The sequence below is a fragment of the Lycium barbarum genome, chromosome 10 (assembly GCF_019175385.1).
Source record: "Lycium barbarum isolate Lr01 chromosome 10, ASM1917538v2, whole genome shotgun sequence".
NCBI lineage: Eukaryota > Viridiplantae > Streptophyta > Magnoliopsida > Solanales > Solanaceae > Lycium > Lycium barbarum.
Window position 1 is genome coordinate 119,452,892 of NC_083346.1, and position 15,416 is coordinate 119,468,307.

At 32.8% G+C, this 15,416-nt stretch overlaps 1 long non-coding RNA gene across 27 annotated transcripts; it reads right to left on the reverse strand.

Moving 5' to 3' along the window:
- Positions 1 to 2,685: 2,685 nt before the first annotated feature.
- Positions 2,686 to 12,432, reverse strand: LOC132612629 (uncharacterized). 27 transcript variants are annotated; one of them, XR_009571922.1, is made up of 7 exons: positions 12,112 to 12,432; positions 11,626 to 11,719; positions 7,425 to 8,989; positions 6,818 to 6,899; positions 5,509 to 5,639; positions 3,187 to 4,635; positions 2,686 to 3,106 (listed from the first exon to the last, which is right to left on the reverse strand). It is a non-coding gene; the product is annotated as an uncharacterized LOC132612629 (long non-coding RNA). The 27 variants fall into 27 exon arrangements; XR_009571919.1 differs by having other exon boundaries at positions 3,187 to 4,638; XR_009571933.1 differs by lacking the exons at positions 2,686 to 3,106; positions 3,187 to 4,635 and adding an exon at positions 9,495 to 9,537 and having other exon boundaries at positions 5,396 to 5,639; positions 7,425 to 8,725; positions 8,818 to 8,919; positions 12,112 to 12,426.
- Positions 12,433 to 15,416: the final 2,984 nt, after the last annotated feature.

Here is a 15,416-nt window from a genome sequence, read left to right on the forward strand (position 1 = left end):
CGTTTCTCAGACACCGCACATGACGAAAATTTAATGCACCGGACTGTCTTTTTTTATTATGACGCAGGTATATATATATATATATATATATATATATATATTGAAGTACGTCTAATAGGTATAAGGGTCAATTGAGGTATTAAAATGAAAATCAGAGACAACTTTTAATGGCGGTCTATATGTTTAAATTATGATATATACAAAACTGGATAAAATGAAGACAATATAGGAAAGAGTTAAAAAGAAAAATAAATTGCAGACAGCATAGGAAAGAGTAATGATTAATGCAAGGGAAAATTTCATTGACCTTCCCTCACTTTGCAATATTAGGAAAATTTTATTGATCTTCCTTCACGTTTGCAATATTATGATTGTCTCTCATGTTTTAATTTTTTTTTGTAATAACTAATTTATTCTATTCATTACTTATGAAAAATAATATATTTAGACTGATTTACCCTCCCTAAGATTATACTCTTTTGATTAATTATTATCTTATCGATGTCAGTTATTTCTTAGCAATAATAAAATGGAATCCCAAACTCGTTCCCAACGTTCGACCTTTTTGTCTTCTTCATCAATCATATTTTAACATTTGGAGAAAGTATTTTGCCCACGAACTTGCGATTAATAAAAAAAAAGGGAAAAGGTGTAAATATATCCTTCAACTTTGCGATTTACAGCAGATATGCCCCTCGTTACAAAAGTGATGCATATATACCCCTGCCGTTACAAAAATGGTGCAAATATACCCCTGCAGTTACAAAATAGTGCAAATATACCTTTTTTACTAACAGATTTTTTTTTTAAAATCATTTAATTTATTTTTTAATTAAAAAAAAAAAAGTCTACCTATATTTTCTTTAGTAGACATAATTTTCTAAAGCCACATGGTAATTTTTTTTCCTGGTGTGTCGGGTCTGGTAAGTTTCAAAAAATATCTCTGTGATTTAAAAAAAATAATTAAAGTCATTTATTTTTTGACTTTAATTTGACTTCTTCTTTTTTTTCTTTTTTTTTGGTACCATTAGAATACTTTCTTATCCTACATGTGCTTTGAGATCGTACTCGATTAAATAAATATAGTTGCATGAAGCAGCATAAGTGCTAACCTGATTTTAAAAATAAAAATAATAATAAAAAAAAGCTAAAACGTTAGGTTATTTCGAACGTCAAGCATCTGTAGATCTACTAGTGATGAGGTATACATAGGTGGAAATAGACTAAAAGGATGGCTATACGGTACGACATCTCAATAAAATCACAGAAAATAAAAAATTCCTAATAACCTAACGTAGTCTATTTCCACCTATGTATACCTCATCACTAGTAGGTCTACAAATGCTTGACGTCCGAAATAACCTAACGTTTTAGCTTTTTTTTTAATTTTTAAAATCAGGTTTGCACTTATGCTGCTTCATGCAACTATATTTATTTAATCGAGTACGATCTCAAAGCACATGTAGGATAAGACAGTATTCTAATGGTAGCAAAAAAAAAAAAAGAAAAAAAAAGAAGAAGTCAAATTAAAGTCAAAAAATAAATGACTTTATTTTTTTTTTAAAGTCACGGAGATTTTTTTTGAAACTTACCAGACCCGACACACCAGAAAAAAAAAATTACCATGTGGTTTTAGAAAATTATGTCTACTAAAGAAAATATAGGTAAACTTTTTTTTAATTAAAAAATAAATTAAATGATTTTTTTTTAAAAATCCGTTAGTGAAAAGGGTATATTTGCACCATTTTGTAACTACAGGGGTATATTTGCACCATTTTTGTAACGGCAGGGGTATATATGCACCACTTTTGTAACGAGGGGCATATCTGCTCTAAATCGCAAAGTTGAGGGGTATATTTGCACCTTTTCCCATAAAACAATATTGAACAACTTTGACACCAAAATTTTATATATCAAAAATAGAAATGACTTATTGCAAGCAAAAGCCAACAATATGAGTTAGATAAAGTTTAAGTGTGTCTTAGCTAATTGAATACTCTTTAATTTCCAGTAGCTTAATTTATCAAAATCTGCATCGATGTTCCATCTTCTCTGGCAAAATCAATTTTCCAGCAACACATCATGCAATACTCTTGATCTATAAACCTAAAGATTTGAGGATTTTATGTCATTCTTCATTCCCTCTTCATCCGTTTTATTTTCGTTCAAAATAACAAAACGATAAAGCTCAATTCTGATTTTTTTCTTTGATTTTGATGCCCATCTCTTTGTTTGAGAAAATAAGACAAATTAAAGTGCAAGAATCTAAAAGGCTTTATCATCATAGATTTGTACAATTAACGATATAAACGTGGACTAGCTTTCAGTTGGTTTGTACTAGTTGTTGTGTGAAGAAATAGCTTCGCGAGGTAGTTCACGCAAAGTGAGCTCCTTATCGAGTAATAGTGCAACTAAAAATGATACATAATTATTAATTTATAAAAAAAAAAGATTTTAGGGAGGACAAATCAGTCCAGATATATTATTTTTTCATTAGTAATAAATAGAATAAAATAATTGTTAAAAAAAGTTAAAATAAAGGAGGTAGCTGTAATTTTGCAAACGTGAGGGGAAGTCACTGAAACGAAACAAAACGTGACGGAAAATCATTGAAACGAAGCAAAACGTGAGGAGAGGTCTCTGAAATTTTCTCCAAATGTAATTACAATATACCCCACAACTCCATTACGTAAAAATGGAATTCACATTACAATAATAAAGTTTACTACTATGTAATAACCACAATATAAGTTCACATTACAATACAATTCAAATCATTCTTTAGTTCTCAAGGGAGGATTCAAATTAAATTTGTCCTAAGCCTAAGGAAATTATTATTATTATTGTGGTTCGAACGAGAAACATACAGTTCAACCCTGCATATCCTCTAGTGACTAGTAAGCGAAAACATTAAATTAAAAGAGAAAAAGTTCAACCACATGAGGTAACTTTTGAAACTCAAAACAAACAAGGATCTGAATTAATTATTTCCAATTCAGTGAAGTTTCACTCCCAGAGCTTTCTCCAGTAGAGATATCATCTTTTGGTCCGGAATTGCCTCCCCTTTCTCGTAAGCTTGGATGAGTCGCGGATTCACTTTCATCTTCTGCAAAACAAGAAAAGGAGTTATAAAGAATTAATTACAGAAATAGAGCGTGGAGTGCAGATTGATACATATATACATACATATGCAAGTTGAGTCTCATTTAGGTTCCTCTTAATTCGAGCTTCCACGATGGCACGCTTCAATTCTGGTTTCTGGTTGATTACAGCACTCTTTTGCCCTGAAGAATGACCCAAATGCCCTCTATTATTGGGTTTATCCCAGGTAAAGATCGAACATAATTGGGATGAAAGGGATGAATCCTTCATGAAGATCCTTCTACAAGAGCTAGAGGCAGCAGCACTCATTGGATGAACTTGTGAAACAATAATTCTTGAGATTTAACTTGGGAAAGTTTGAGCAGATATATATAACAGGAACAAGGATAAGAGAGGCACTCCAAGAAGAAAAGTATAGAGAAGATATATAGGAGAACGAATATGAAATTAAATTTTTTCTATATCATTAGCGCATTTTTCTAGTACTACTTGAGTCATGTGGTAGTTACAAACCGTAGGAACCTTTGCCGACTCCCTTCAATCCATCGTATAAATTTAAAATATTTACGAGTTTAAGTTTTGTACACCGTTAATATAAAAAAATATTAACTTTTTACACTTTCAGGTTATTCAAACGAGAATATCTATTGGGTATGTCTTCTTAAAATATAGGATTTGAAATCTTAAATATAAGATATGCTACATATCACAACGGGTAAAAAAATGACCTGAAGATGCATATACAAATTATTTATATTAACTATGCATATATTTCTTAAACTCAATATTTAATTAGTTCAACTTTTCCACCATATATAGAGGAGACTAACACCTCATTTGTTTCCAGGTCTATGCATTTATTTTACATTAAAATCTAAGTACTTATTTGATCCGAATAGATCTTAATCATTGAAACTTTGAATGAAATCTTAATATCATTAAAAAATATTTTACATAATAATTTTTATCACCAACTCCACCGCACCACCACAGACAAATGAGGCCTAAACAGGTCTCCTTTATGTACGTTTAATTAACTTGACTTCATTTTATTTTATCTTAAAGTAAAAAGTTGACTTAATAGTTCTACGTCCCACATGTATTGTACACCTATTAGAATGTGCGTGTTGTCCCGCAAAATTCGGGTTGTGAAGACTTTTTGGTAACTTTGTATCCAATTCACGTTCAGACACCTACTATATATATATATATATATATATATACACTAGATGGTCGTGCCCATGCATAGCACGGGCATGAAACAGTAATTTCATGGCGGTTCTAACCATGCAGGAGGATTGTCAAAAAAAAAAAAAAATATCAAACTAAGCATTAACGTAATATACTGCATAATGTGAATTCATTTGTGGAACAAAGTCATACAATCACATTTTTGAACTCGCTATAAAGACAAAAATAGTACGGGTTTTCATGATCATGTAGGTGTCCAACTTATGTATGGGCTATGCCAAAATTACATGAAATCTGGATCTTGACAGCTGCCAAGTGCCAACACGTATTTAATCTGCATATCTACTGAAAAAAGAATGGTAAGCATCAGAATAGGTGTTGCGTAGTAAGCATGCAAAAGTTAGGAAAGCCTGCAATTTTACTTAACTTTAGCACTCCATAAAATGAAGAGAATGATAGAATTAGCAATTTCTTCTCATAAATGTTGACTTTCCATCCATAACGAGCTTCAACTATAGAAGGATCAAGTTGAATGGTGTTGAAACGATGACTTAACAATTGGCTCTTTTTTGCATTAACTAGTATCTCATATAGTTGAAAAGGAGAAATCAACTTAAAGGAGTGGTCAACTATAGAGATTCTTAGCAAGTTATACTGGTACTACATATACTGATGGTATATTTACAGATGATCGAGTAGGTATTTATTGTTTTGGAAAGTAATTTATCCATTAACCCCTTATTGTTTATCTGTACTTCTATACACTGCACGTTTTTTGTACATCTAACTGACAAGACACCACATTAGAATTGCTACTACAAATCTATATATTGTACTCATTCGTCTCCAATATCATGATAATCAGTTCTCTCTCAAAATTTTGGTATACAGGCAGCAATTTATTAATAGATTGATGCCTTTTTTTAATCAAGAAAAATCTATATATTGTACTCATTCGTCTCCAATATCATGATAATCAGTTCTCTCTCAAAATTTTGGTATATGGGCAGCAATTTATTAATAGATTGATGCCTTTTTTTAATCAAGAAAAATCTATACATTGTACTCATTCGTCTCCAATATCTCTCTCAAAATTTTGATATATGGGCAGCAATTTATTAGTAGATTGATGCCATTTTTTAATCAAGAAAATAGATTGATGTCTTATAAGACCATAGTTTTGATTACTTTTACAATGGAGCAGGAATCAAATACCAATATGAAAGTCATGTAAGAACATGATACCACAACCATACAAGAAAAGCTCTGGCGTGTGTGAACATGCCTTCCAAGTGAGAAATGAGCCTTTTATGTTCTTCAACTAATACATAGAAAAATTTGTGAACCTGAAAAGTTAGATAGAAGAAGCATATATTAGGCTATTCAATTCCTGTGAAGCTATAGAATGTTCTCTAATGTCCAAGGTTAGGAAAAAGTTTATACTTAAACGACAAAACCATTTATTAGTTTCTTTTCTTGGTATCGGTACCCAGAATACAGTATGGGAAAAAGAACTTTGGCTTCTGGGAGGACAACTGGCATGAAATAGGGATTCTTGAAGTACACTTCCCCGACATATTCAATCCTGTGCTTCACCAACAGAAGACTATATCAGAAATGTGGACACCTCAAGGTTGGGATATAACTTTCAGAAGATTACTCAATGATTGGGAGATGGACAGGGTAACTTAATTTTACAGCATACTTGCACAATTCAGTGGTGTACAGGCAGGTGAAGACGTATTGAGATGGCAAGGTGACAACAGTGGTGATTTCAAGGTCTATGCAGCATATAGGTTGATGAATTGGTCTAATCAGCAAATTGATAATTGGCCTTGGAAACATATTTGGAGAACTAACATCCCACACAAAGTGGTTTGTTTTGTGTGCTTGGCAAAGGAAGCTGTCCTCACTAAGGAAAATTTAATGAAAAGACAGATAGCATTGTGTCCCAAATGTTTTTTGTGTGGAGATAAAGCAGAGACAGTTAACAATCTATTCCTACATTGCGTAGTGACTGAATAGCTGTGGAGAATTTTCTTTAACCTTAAAGGCATATCCTGGATCATGCCTGGAAAGATTACAGAAGCTTTACAGAGTTGGGAGGAAGCAGGGTCTATGTAGATGGAGAATTGTCCATACTTGCATCTGGTGGACAATCTGGAAGGACAAGAATTCAAGATGTTTTAAGAATATAGAGAATAGTATGCAGAAGATCAAACTGAATTGTCTTTTGTTATTATGTTTTTGGAGTAAACATATATTTTCAGATGATACTGCTACCATAATTGATGTGCTAGATTCAATATGAGGTAGATCAGTTTAGCTTCTGAAGTACAATTGTAAATATGTTGCCCACTTATATTTATATATATATACACACACACACAAAAAAGTTACCAGTTTCAAAAAAAAAATTTATGCACTATAAATGCGAGAAGTTCACCAGAACCTTTTGGCAGTAGATAAAAAATAAAACTGAGTTTTGTGAGGCATTTTCAAGTGTGAAGCAATAGATGATTACCGAGGAATTATATGCTTATGAAACTCAGCCCCTGACAAAGAGTTGAATTGGTTTTCTTCCCCATCTTGTGTCTGCTACCAAACTGTAGATGAAGTAACGGACTCAATTAAAGAAGAGTGTTCACCTTCTTTCACAAAAGAGCACTCAGTTATAGAAGAAGTAATTTTTTTTTTATTTTCTTCTTTTAATTTTTGTTCTATCGCCTAAACCATCACTGATGCTCAAAAGAAAATGTTCTCTTTTTCAATCTCAAAAGCTCTAAAATACAGAAAGCTGGCTTTTAAAAGTTCATCCTAATCTGTTTCTTAACTCTTTTGACTTCAAAATTATAATTTAGTAAGTAGTTACTATTCAGTAAGTAATGAGACAAAAAAAACATAACAATCATTGTTACAAATAAAAGGATACATTTTGGGCTTAAAGTACCCTATAATGGTCAAGCAGTGGTGATCTTTTCACCTTGAGTGCGGGAATAACTAAATCTATAGCCATGTTAGAAGGATTTCGCTCCATATGAACCCGAAGCTATGCAATTATTTTTTCAGATTAGAAAAAGAACTGAGCAGAAACATAGAATGCAGGAAATTGAAATTGGTAATATTCATACTTGATTTTTTGGGCAGTGTTGTTGAGTCCATCCAAAATGTAATTACTCGCCTTCATCTTATTGCATAAGGATGAAGTCTCCAGCTTCTTGATTACTTTTCTTCTACAACTACCAACGCCAACTAATAGGATTTCAAGAAGCTTCTTCACTGAAGGCATATTATAAGTTCGCTGAATTTTTTCAATCCCTCATCCAGCTTTCTTTTCTGTTGCAGCAGAAGCTACTAAAATAACCGGGCAGAAAGGAAACCATCAAAGGACAAAATATGTCAGTAACAATCCAAAGAATAGGCACCAAAAGAAAATGAAATTAAAGAACTTCATTAAAGAATATACGAAATCAGGTAAAAATGAAATAAAAGGACAAATGAAATCAGTTGATTTAAATGCACAGACACGAATAATCTCATAGTTACTATAAAGATCTCATAAAATAGAATGCTTTAAATAAAAGACCATGTTCAATCCCCACTCTATAAACCTTGATGTCAGAGCAGAAAATTTAAATTAGCTCAAAAAGTAATTTTTCCGTTACAAGACCCTTCTATTAACATGTAACAGCTTAGATGGGACCCTTCTATTAACATGTAGCAGCTTAGATGGGACCCTTCTATTAACATGTAGCAGCTTAGATGGGACAACACATCAACTTTTTACCTTGCAAATAGAATCTGTAAAGATTTAAGAAGCCTTTTCACTGAAATATTTCTGCTTAGTTTAGCGGCAAAAAGTAAATCATGTTCTAAAAGCAGCTTGTGCCAGCATGGGCCCAATTACAGTAATCTGCACGGGAAAAACTAAACTAATTCTCTTTCTTGATATCAAAATCAACAGCTTTTAAACTTTGTCAAAGTGAACACTTCGGACCTCTCCACCCATATGTCGAACCAAATTTCAAATTTGTTAATGCTTTAAATAAAGATGAGCTCAGAATGCACATGGAAATTAATCCAGCTAGCATCTGTCTTCCAAATTCTTCATCTGACATACAAGCTCCCTTCTCTGTTTCTACAACGTACAATTTCAGGAAAACGCAACGCAAAGGAATAATTACAGAGAGGTGTCTAGCTAAAGTCAATTACCTCTCACAACGTGTTGCATTGGATGCTTAAGGAAACCTGGAGGTCCTTGTTCATAAACTTCCAATACATCTTCAAAGCTGTAGAATCATTGAATGAGGTTTCCTCAAGTAGCAAGTTAAGGAGCAAAGAGTTGTGCAACGTCTTTCTGCTCATTACTAATGCATCTATCAGCTTTAAGGGCGAAGTTTTTCCATCCCCTGGGATTTAAATTGCCAGCTTGCTATTTGTGGTAGCCGGCTTTTAGTTGTAAAACAAAACAAATTGGCGTATGCAAGCTGTAAAAATAGCGCTAATGCTTATTGAAACCCTAACCTGTGTATGATAGTGGTCTTTTAGTTCTTTCCCTTCGTGGATAAGGTTATTCTGAAAATTCATACAGCTTATCCCTTTCGTCAAGCTTTCTAGTTCCATTTCCTGTCAAGACTCCAATTAAACAACTCGTCTTCTCTATACCAGCGAGCTTAAAGAATGGTAGCTCTAATATCTATCATACAATGAAAGAGCAAAAAGGATTAGGGAAGTATGGAGAAAGAATGAGGCGGAGAGAAAGAAGATTTAATCAGGTAACAGCTACCTTATGGTAAAAGGAGGAAAAGACTCTTACAACTACTATCAACAACAGTTATATGATGGAAAAGTTTGAGTACGATCATTCTAGGATGAAGTCAACTTTCAGTTATTTCCACTGCATCTTTTTGTCCAAAATAAAGCTTACTCAAAGTCTGTGTGTTTAATTGGATAGCATGTACTCCTTAGTGCTTGAGATTCAAGAAATATGTCTCTTCAAAAATAAATGGCTGAGGTGCTAAAATAATCACACAATAATTTACATACATATGATCGAAATCCATTATATCCTATGAATTTAATGAATACACTTGACTGTTAGTCTATCATGTTAACCAATACTATGGCTGTTCATCTGCTGCTGAGCTTCATATCTCAGAATTTCTATGATATAAACACAATTAGACAGTAAATGAGCTTACTAACAGAGTTAAGTGTTCGACGAATCAAGTAGAAAAGGCATACCTGCAAAGTCCAAAAAGAAACAACCATCAAAATATGAGTTATAGGACATAAGAATCCATAAAATATAGAAAGATCAACAGGATAACTGTAGTTCAGTGCAATCCAATCAATTCACAGAAAGATGAAAGAAATTATCTCCTCAACTCTAATCCAAGATAAGAAAAATCCAAACTTCTCACAATCCATAACATTAGACAACAGTTGTAGAGTTCAGTTTAAGGAAGTGGCATTGTATCTCTTCGCATAATAGCTTCTACCACTCAAAACCATTCATTTAGGCCACGCGGACTTACATTACCATGAACTCATACAAAAAAAAAAAAAAATCCTACGTGAACTATGTGAATCCTCTTTTTGTTTGATTAATTGCCAAGTAATGCCATAAATTACTACATTACCTGGAAGGGATATACTGACAGAATTTCCATTGTTAGGTACAATTCTAACAACCAATGTTCCTCAGGACGTGGCTTTGATTAAAGACAGCAAATTTGCGAGATAACTGATACGACTTTTGCCAAAAGAGTACTCGTTTCTTCCAGCCTTAAAACTCTATGTTTAATATATTTGATTCTTTACTTAACCAGTTCTATATATAGTGGCAGTGGCTTTGGTGATCATTTAACAAACATCCACTCAGACCAACCTAAGTTTCATATACTTCCAAACATTTTAAATCAAAAAGCTGAACAAAAGGAGCGGAACACAAGCATACCAGCACTACAAATGCTAAGAAATCGAGAATCGAAGTCATATAAAAAATGAAGAATAGCTAAAAATTGATGAGCTTCTATACAACTCTGCAAGTTTTGCATGTTAATAATTGGATCAAAGATAGAATAATTGGATAGTTGATGTGAAAAAAAGGATTGCACAGAATGTACAAATACGATTATAGTCCTCTCGCTCCCTCCCTCTAAAATGAATAGCTCAGTCAGTTTAAATGCCATTAAATTACTAATCAGCACCTGTAGAGTAGCTAGCTAGTCTTAGCCTATCGCATTACAACAGGAATATAAATGTAAAGAGTAGAGACGAACGGCAGAAGCAAGAGGATTGAAACAATGGGCCTACAGTAACTTTCAAAAAAGCAGTAGATTCAAATTTAGCATGCTGAAAAGTACTCCCGCAATGTTATCATGTGAAAACCACAAATATTCCACATAGTTGAATAGAATAGACTGCAACATGAGATATCAATACTTAGGTTGCTCCCACAAATTACATTAAACGTGTTGCTTCAAAGAAAGAAGGAATGTAAAATATGCCACTAACTCCTGAGGATGTTCGCCTTATGCTTAGAGCACTTGGTTTTGATAATAATGTTCATATTTATATAACATCAGGGGAAATCTTTGGGTTAAGAAGATGTTGGCGCCCTCAAGGCTCGCTTTCCAAAACAGCGGTATTAAAAAATTCGATTTCGGTATGGTAATCAATATCTACCATACCATGCCCACCCCTACTTGGCAGGGATGAGTTTCATGAAATCCATCAACATGCATTTTGTGGAAGTTCTAATGCCAAGGCTAGAGAAGATATAGCTCATTCCTAAAAATCTTGCCGTCAACTTTGAGTGCTGATTCACATATTTTTACGCGGACTATAGAGTGCGGAATTATAGCAGTATAGTGTGTTCTCCCATTACTAATATTGCACTACAAAAGATGAAGGATTTGAATAAAAGACTAATAAAAACACATTAAGAATTTTGTAAGACAAAAGCGGGATCCAAACATCCATGGAACATGTTTGACTTCTCATCTGCACGTTTTCTTTAATTTAGCATCAGGGTGATAAGTCTTTCCATAATATAGAAGAGTAGATTTACTAAGTTAAGGGCATTATACAAATACGTCCAAAATACATTTCATTTTCTTTGTCCACACTTTAAAAGTAATTTATTTTTCGCAAAGATAAAATGCTTTGAAAACATAAAAATAAAAAAGAAACTAATGTGCATAAGAATAACTTTAATCGAACATGTTATGGGCAAAGGAAGGCAGACTTTTACACTTGAAAGAAAATACCTGTGAAAAAAAAATCCAAGAAAACTAATCCATTTGTTTCAGGAATAAAATCAAATACCTTAGATGCATTCTGCGCATAATGATGTTACCGGAAGTACTCGCAAGGCCGAGCAGAGGAGAATAATTGTCTTTCCAGAAACACCTGCAATAAACTAAGGAAAATACATGGTATGAGGCAAATCATTATCCGAATGAACTATGAACCTCGAAAATTCACCTCACAACCAGATTTGAACATTCAATCAAATGAACATTACTTACCGATTAACAACGGGAAAAATAACAGAACATCACTGGAAATAAAATTAAAATGCTCATTAGATTTACTTATCAGGGAAAGATAGACTTTGATTCATCAAATATCCAAAATCATATAAGTATCTATTTCTATTTTCATACAACGTGTGCAAATCAGTTACAACCGCTGATATGCACACCTAAAGATCCAAAAAAGAATGAAAATAGCTACCGTTATAGTTCCATATCCAAGAATTGAACAACAGAGAGTGGAGAAAGTCAGAAAAAAAGAAGAATGAAAACTTACCGAAAATCAGAAATACAGCAACACCGAAAAAAGAATAACGAAGGCAAATTGAAGAAGGAAAAGCGAGAGAGGGAAAGTATCTTGATGAGTAGATTCTAGAATCTATGTAAGGGAAAAATGAAGAAGAATTGTGTAGTAGTTGTTTGTAAATTAAAGGGCTTTCCAAAAGGAGCAGATACACAAATTAGAAGATGCAAGAGAAAATCTGTTTAGAAAAGGATTTGTGTAGAAACGGATTTGTGTAGGATTTATCTAGAAGGAGAAAGAAGTTGGACTTTGTGTAGAAACGGATTTCTGTAGGATATATCTGGAAGGAGAAAGAAGTTGGATTATATAAAATTACGGAATACCATTCATGTACCGAATCCTTCACTTATTAATAGTCTAAACTAAATAAATTAAACTAACTAAACTAAACTAAAAAACTAAATTAATATAATAGTATATATAATATATAAAATATAATATATATAATAATAATATATAAAAAAAAGTAATGTATAAGTATAATAGTAGAAAAAAATAAGATAGAAAAGAAATATATATATATATATATATATATATATATATATATATATATATATATTCTATCTCTGCCTATCAACCCCTCCACACCCAACCCCGTTTCAATTTTAAGCAAGCGATATTACGGATACTAGATAGTGCTATGCGCGATCATGAAAAAATAATGAATTCATAATATGATCTTGTTACAAAATAAATCTAAATAGAAGAAAATAGAGTGAATCGGTGTTTTAGTGTCAAACACAAATTTCATGGTCGAGACAGTATTCATACTGAAAATTATGATTAAAGTGTTCTTTATCAACCACCATGCACTTTAGAGTTACGAAAATCTTTTTCAAATACAAAAATTCAGTATCTTTCCCTGAATTAAGGAAGAGTGAAATCAGAAAAAAGCAATTTGTAAAATTTGTATTCAATGCAATTGGTTCTAATGGAACAAAATTTGAAAAAGACTCGATTTGAATAAAAGAAATCAATTAAAAAAAGATAATTTCGTTAGTCACATATATTAATAACCGAATTGGAACAACAATTGGTTGAGTTTAAAGAGGGTGTATCATTAGATCATCAAATTCATTAAAATCTTCATATATTCTTTCTCAAGTAACTCTTAGTCCTTAAATATTTCAACTAATCACGAAGCTTCGACAAAATCTATATATATTTATAATTTAGGTAATAGTAAAAATTAATGTGACACCTTTCATAGATTAGGCTCAATTTAACTCCAAACTCTCTATATTATCAAAATCAAGACTAATTTCATTTAAATCTGAATGATAGAAAATGATTATTCTCTAACACTTAGAACTTTTTTTTTTCATTGTTATGGACTTCACTAATTCCAACACCCTTCACCCGCCAAAAATATCACTTTCTTTGGACATTAAGATGGGAGAAATAGCTAAATTCATCTAAATCCCAAAACAAAATACGATTATCATCTAATCCACGTCTTAGGAGAAAATGGTTAACACATTGTAACGAAGATTGGCACCATGAAATTTTGGCTCAATTTCTTCAACAGGAGACTAGGAGAGGTTGTAAGCTCATAAAGGTATGAATAGTAATGCATCCATTTTCAAACTTATTTTGGTGCTTTCAAAATTCATTTGCCACCTTTCTACTAACATTTCATGAAAAATATTATTAACTGTCAAATAGGCTCTTTTTTTTTTTTGGTATTTTTTGCAGCTTTGACTAAAATAATATTCAGCTTTTCAAATGAATAATTAAAACTTTAAAATCCAACTAATAGAAGAGAAATCCCGAGACGCTCAGTTATATCCTTTGCAAAATGCATTTGTAGTTCTTGATGAAATAAATTTCTATTTTTTTTAAAAAAAATTCCCAGGTTTGAGTTCTTGGTGATGATGTATTTATTCATGTAAGAAAACACAAAAGTATGGGGGACTAGACCAAAACCCTATGTATACATCACAGATTGCAGTGCAATAAACACAAAAAGAGAATGTTTATACATTATGCAACATATTCTCCCTTAATCTAAAGGCTATACGTTTAGCTAACAAAAAAGTTGGTCTTGCCATATTTGATTCTAATGTTAGGAATCTGCCTTTTATCTAATACAAATGGTCTTTTAACACCAGGAGGCATCTGATCATAACTTCTATAAAGTTTTTGCTCACTCAAGGATGTGGCTAATTTAGCAAGATAATCAGCCGCTTTGTTGGCTTCTCTATAACAGTGTGAGAATGTGATATCAGTATTGCTAGTCAAATTTGCAGTATCCTTTACAATAGTCTTTAAGTTAAAATCTTGAGTAGTCTTGTTCTTCATCATATCTACAATGAGAAGAGAGTCCATCTCAATGATGCTATGTTGGTAGCCATTGTCCCTGCACCATTCAACAACATAACTAGCAACCAGAGCTTCTGTCATATTATGATCTCTGCAATGAACTGGTGCAGCAAAAGCAAACAAATTTTTTTTAGTGTTTCCCTAGCTATTCCACCAATGCCTGCTTTCCCATTCTCTTTCAAAAAACTTCTATTGGTGTTGCCTTTTATCTAATTATTCTAAGGCAAGCTCCAAGTTACAGTCTTTGTGATTGTTTTGTGCCTCATTTTCTCAACTTTGTCACACAATTGTGCCCATTGTAAGTCCATTTTGTGTAATGGGAAATATTTATCCATTGAAACTTTTATAAGCCATAGGACCTGTTGTTATATTGTAACACTCTGTAAATCTGGGTTAGGTGTGAATATGTTAAATGAGTATTAACGTGACATTTTAGCTTATAAATTCCCATGGGCATAAGTGTGGGTGGAAACAGTTCGTTCGGAATCTAGATGGATAGTGAGGTGCATAAGATTCAATAGAATCGACTAAGCTTTCGATAAGTTTGTCTTCCAGCCTGATTACATAAAAATTAGTTAGCAAGAAAATGTAAGATATAAAACTTGTAGCCCTTTGAAATACCTTTCCAATGATATATGGTAGAGCCCGAGCGGATCTCTTTGTAAAAGGTTATGTGCATTTTGCTAAACACTGCGCAGTCTGCACGACCAGCTTCTCGAAGAGCCTTCAAGTGCGCGACCGCATACTAGAGGCAGTGCTACTACCCTTGTTTCGCATTTGGGACTTCATCTGTGTGTTCACACACAGTTAAGGTCATTTTAAAAACCCTACGTCATTCCCTACACTCCAAATACGAAAGTTTACTCTAGAAAGGGAAGCTCTCGAGAACCCAGCTTTCTCCAAGGTCCCTTCACCCTCCAACGTAAGTTCTAACGATGATTCTAAGTTGATTTCAA